Raw genomic sequence first — 6229 nt, 5'->3', positions numbered from 1 at the left:
AGGTTTCAGCTCAAAGTTGTTGGCTCCAATGGCAGGAATGGAGATGCTTCTTCCATCAAATTTGGATGTTGGCTTTGTGAAGTCACCAAGCATTCTCCTTGCATTATTATTATTGGGTTCGGCTGCCATCTCCTTCTCTTGTTCGAAATTTTCTGAGAGGTTACTTTTGGATTGTTGTAATTTAGCTTCTCTTAGTTTCCTCTTCAGAGTCCTTTCAGGTTCAGGATCAATTTCAACAAGAGTGCCTTTTTCCCTGTTCCTGCTCATATGAAAGAGAAGAAAACAAGAAAAGAAGATGAATCCTCTATGTCACAGTATAGAGATTCCTTTATGTTAGTAGAAGAAGAAAGGGGATAAAAGAAATAAAAGTGAAGAATCCAAATACAAGGGATATATTGGGTTCGGATTTTTAGATGAAGAGAGGTGAAGAGAAGTGTTAGTAAATAAATAATTAAATAGAATAAGAGAAGAGGAAGAGAATTCGAAAATAATTTTAAAAAGGGGTTAGTGATTTTCGAAAATTAGAGATAAAATGTAATTAAAATTAAAACATGAAACAATTAATTAATTAAAAAGAATTTTTGAAAAAGGGGTAAGATATTTTCGAAAATTAGAGAGGGAAAAGTAGTTAGGTGGTTTTGAAAAAAATAAGAAACAAACAAAAAGTCAAATAGTTAGTTGAAAAAGATATTAAAATCAAATTTGAAAAAGATAAGAAGATAAGAAGTTAGATAAGATATTTTGAAATCAAATTTTGAAAAAGATAAAATTTTGAGAAGAATAAGATAAAAAGATAAGATAAAAATTTTAATAAAAAGATATTTTGAAAAAGATTTAATTTTTAAAATTACTTAACTAACAAGAAACTACAAGATAAGATTCTAGAATTTAAAGATTGAACCTTTCTTAACAAGAAAGTAACAAACTTCAAATTTTTGAATCAATCACATTAATTGTTAGCATATTTTCGAAAATTTGATATAAAGATAAGAAAAAGATTTTGAAAATAATTTGAAAAATATTTTTGAAATTTTCGAAAATGATAAAAAAATGAAAAAGATATGATTTTTGAAAAAGATTTTAAAAAGATAAGATTTTTAAATTTTTGAAGATTTGACTTGACTTGTAAGAAACAACTAATTTTAAAAATTTTTTGACCAAGTCAACCCAAAATTTCGAAAATTTGGAGGGAAATATGGAAAAGATATTTTTGAAATCAAATTTTTAATGAAAAAACACAAAAATGACCCAAAGCATGAAAATTTTGGATCAAGACACAAGATGCATGCAAGAATAGAAGATGTCAGGCAAGTGAATCTCAATGGCCTCATCATCAAGAGATAGGAAGGACAAGCAACCCATAGAAGATGAAGGACAACAAGAACACTTTGAAGATCATGATGAACATCAAGAACATAATTTTGAAAAATTTTTGATGCAAATAAAACATGCAAGACACTAAACTTAGAAATTTTTAATGCATGGATACTAACAAACAAAAAATGCATAAGAAAAACAACAAACAACACAAAGCAAGAAAACATCAAGATCAAACAAGAGGACTTATCAAGAACAACTTGAAGATCATGAAGAACACTATGAATGCATGGGATTTTTGAAAAATGCAAGAAAAATTTTTAAAAGCATGCAATTGACACCAAACTTAAAAATTGACTCAAGACTCAAACAAGAAACACAAAATATTTTTGATTTTTATGATTTTCTAATTTTTTTGGATTTTTATTAATTTTTTTCGAAAATATTTTTGGAAAAACGAAAAAGAAAAGAAAAATTTTGAAAAAGATTTTTGAAAAGAAAATTACCTAATCTGAGCAACAAGATGAACCGTCAGTTGTCCATACTCGAACAATCCCCGGCAACGGCGCCAAAAACTTGGTAGACGAAATTGTGATCACATGCTCTTTGTACTTGTATGAAATTTAATAATTGGCTCTATTTGAATTCACAACTCCGTTCAACTAACCAGCAAGTGTACTGGGTCGTCCAAGTAATAAACCTTACGTGAGTAAAGGTCGATCCCACAGAGATTGTTGGTATGAAGCAAGCTATGATTACCTTGTAAATCTCAGTTAGGCAGATTAAATGGTTTTGGTTTTCGAAAATTAATAATAAAAAGAAAATAAAAGGGATAGAAATACTTATGTAAATTAATAGTGGGAATTTCAGATAAGTGTATGGAGATGCTGTGCTCCTCTTGAATCTCTACTTTCCTATTACAGTCGTCCAATCCTTCTTACTCCTTTCCATGGCAAGCTGTATGTAGGGCATCGCTGTTGTCAATGGCTACATCCCATCCTCTTAGTGAAAACAATCAGGTTGGAATAGAATCCCTTGATTCTTTTGCGTTTGTCATCACGCCCAGCCTTCAGGAGTTTGAAGCTCGTCACAGTCATTCAATCCCAGAATAAGGAATCCAATAGATATGCGCCCGGCCTAAGGTAGAATGGAAGTGGTTGTTAATCACGTGCGTTCATAGGTGAGAATGATGATGAGTGTCACGGATCATCACATTCATCAAAGTTAAGTGTAACGTATATCTTGGAATAAGAATAAAAGAGAATTGAATAGAAAGTAAGAGTAATTGTATTGAAACTTGAGGTACAGCAGAGCTCCACACCCTTAATCTATGGTGTGCAGAAACTCCACTGTTAGAAATACATAAGTAAAAGGTTCAGGCATGGCCGAATGGCCAGCCCCCTGAATGTGATCAATAGCCTCTTAAGATGAGGAATAAAACAAAACTGAGACCAAAGATGTCTAATACAATAGTAAATTATCCTATTTATACTAGACTAGCTACTAGGGTTTACATGAGTAAGTAATTGATGCATAAATCCACTTTCGGGGCCCACTTGGTGTATGGTTGGGCTGAGCTTGATCTATCCACAAGCTGAGGCTTTTCTTGGAGTTGAACTTCAAGTTATAACGTGTTTTGGGCGTTCAACTCCGGATCATGACGTTTTTCTGGCGTTTAACTCCAGACAGCAGCATGTACTTGGCGTTCAACGCCAAGTTACGTCGTCAATTTCCGAATAAAGTATGAACTATTATATATTTCTGGAAAGCTCTGGATGTCTACTTTTCAACGCCGTTGAGAGTGCACCATTTGGAGTTCTGTAGCTCCAGAAAATCCATTTTGAGTGCAGGGAGGTCAGATTCCAACAACATCATCAGTCCTTTTGTCAGCCTTTTTCAGAGTTTTGCTCAAGTCCCTCAATTTCAGCCAGAAATTATCTGAAATCACAGAAAAACACACAAACTCATAGTAAAGTCCAGAAATGTAAATTTAACATAAAAACTAATGAAAACATCCCTAAAAGTAGCTTGAATTTACTAAAAACTACCTAAAAACAATGCCAAAAAGCGTATAAATTATCCGCTCATCAAAAACCTAAGGAGTTCGCAATCTAAGTCTAATCGTTTATAAGGTCACAACAGTAATTAATCATACAAACAGATACAATCACAAGTATATAACAGTATAACAATCACATATACAAGTAAGCAAACACAAGCAAGGAAATGCAGCAACCAAGTATCATGCATGTTTGGTCTTACGCAGGTCATGAGCTCATGCGTCGGTTGGCTACCCGCAGCCCGATGTTACCCGGCCCAAGTCTGGATATGGCTACTCCACTGGGTTGGTTGCGCACTGATGCCTGAAATACAGTCGCGACACTAATAAAGAATGGCCCAAAAATACAAGGTCCTCCCAGTGATTAACAGTCCATATGACGGACGTCCCCACGTTCATATATTCTCTGACCAGGCAGAATGGAAGTCCACTCTACCAGGTACTTCTTAGCACCTTGGGATTTACAGTTTCTTCTTCCTTTGCACATCTTAACAAAATTTATTTATAAGGGACTTCTCTTCCCTTCTTTTATAAAAACTTGTGCCCTTTTTTTTTTGAAATATCTCAGTCATGTTATATTTTACCTTATTGCCCCTTTTATTTGACTTCTTTTTTTACCATTTTTATTAGGTTTTTAATGATGCTTTACCACTAATATTATTATTTTATCATTGTATCTTCATATTTTTCTTAATAGACTTTTTCTAATAGTTGCCTATGATCAAAATGACTCCTAATATTTTTATTAAGTGCCCATTTTCTCCATAAGGGACCTAAAACCAATTTACTCTTTATTAATTTATTTACCAACAATGCTAGAGAACCAAGAGGATACCAGCCAAAAACCAGCCAAATGCATCTGGGTGAATCCAAAATCTCTACGTGGATGGTGCTTATGCTAGGCATTAGGATGTTTCTTCTACTAAGTATCAGAATATTTCTTTTTCATACTAAATGGATGTTCTTTTATATATTTTATAAATTTTTTTATATACTAAGAATCTGAATTGTTGGAAGCAGAGTTCCGAGATCCCCGCCCCTAATTCTCCAACGTATCATTCAGAATTTTAATTTGGGGTGAGAAGCAATTAATATCAAATATTATAAATTAAAAACAAATAAAATTAATTAAATATAATTATAAATTAGTTAAGTTGTTTACTTTTTGGCTGATCGCTTCTTGGTTCCATATACTTTTTCTTTATTTACGTATTCTAATTACCGCTTTTTACCATTTTATTTCTAACTTTTACTAAAATTTTTATTTAGGCACAAAACTTTATTGTAATTATAATCTTGATCCACTAATTTATATAATTACTATTTTATCTCTAATGACACTAAGTTCAGAATTTTACTTATTTTTCATTTAAATTATATTTTTAACTCTCTTTTTAACTAAAAATGACCATAACACCCTTTTTACTTTTACACCTTTGTTCCATAGGATTAAAAATATTTTTCTAACTACTTTTTAACTCTTTTCTATCATAATTTTTATGCTCTTAGTGACTTAAAATTTCAGAGGTGCAGTTTTTATATTTTTCTTCACTTTTTGTGACGTTTAAAACTTGAAACTTAAACCCCAAGTGCTTCCATATTTTCGGCTGTTACCACACAAAATCCAGAGGTAATATAACAGTATATTATACATATTTAGCAAACCAAAATAGTGGTAACTCATAGAATTTTCAGAATTTCAAAAGAAGCACAAATTCACCACAAAGTGGCTCATACAAGCACCGAAAACAAGCACAAACATACTCTAACTACTCCTAACACTTACCTCTTATGCAATTCAGTTATTAATCTTTTCACACACTAGAAAACGTGCACACAAGGGCAGGAACACAGCTGGTGGTGGTGAGTTTTGTTTTTGGCCTAAAGTGTCGCAAAACGTCGAAATTCAACCACTTTGAACTCGAATTTCTCTAACTCCTTAGGCGTGCTCCATGGGTACTTCAAGAGAAGTTCTCTATATATGGAGGAGAATAAGAATTTATCATGGCTACTATTTTTAAAAATAAAAATGAAAGGAGAAAGAACAAAAGTTTACCTAACAGAAATTTCGGTATAAAAGCAAGGATTGGCAAAAACGGACAAGAGTTTGTGCTTGTATGGTTTGAGTCCTTGAAGAACACTTGAAGAATAGTGTATAAACAGTGAGATAAGGGGCTAAAAATGCAGGTAGTATGTGCAAAAATTCCTCTGTTTCTCCTCTCTCACTCACTGTTTTTATCTCTCTCTTTATGGTAAAATGTTATTAAATTTTTGCATGGTAATTGTCTTAAATAAAATCTGAAGTCTAACCTAATTAAATGTGTAAAAGAGGGCTTAAAAAATTTGAGAGAAATTGGCTGATAGTAAGAGAGAATATGCGTGATTTCGAGGAAACATAATCAGTGTTATAATGACGTGTTTATTCACAGTTAACCGTAGTTAATTACTCGTGGTTAAAACACATTAGAGAGGGGGACTGAGTTACTTGGGTAGCAAGTAAGAGGATTTGGGGTCTTTAGGAGTCGTTTGCAAAATACTAGGTTGAAATTCGGTTCGGATAACTTTTACCGGGCGGTAAAACAATTAATGGCTAATATTTATTCTTAAAGAAGTAAATCATGAAGAAATAGCTAATATAAATCTAAAGACACATTTACTTGAATAGAAATTACTTTTTTTCACTAGTTCTGAGGTTTTCGGTTACTAGAAATTTTCTTGGTGCACGCACAATTGTTACTAAAAGTTTTTTGCAGAGATAGTATTTAATATTCATTAGTCAAATTTGACTTAGAGGGATTAATTATCCTCATAAAGCTAAGTTTGACCTTGTAACTCTCCTTTTTCTTTTTAATT

This window comes from Arachis duranensis, chromosome 4, assembly GCF_000817695.3.
Source record: "Arachis duranensis cultivar V14167 chromosome 4, aradu.V14167.gnm2.J7QH, whole genome shotgun sequence".
NCBI classification, from domain to species: Eukaryota; Viridiplantae; Streptophyta; class Magnoliopsida; order Fabales; family Fabaceae; genus Arachis; species Arachis duranensis.
The sequence above is the reverse complement of the archived record's forward strand: the minus strand, read 5'-3'. Positions refer to the sequence as shown.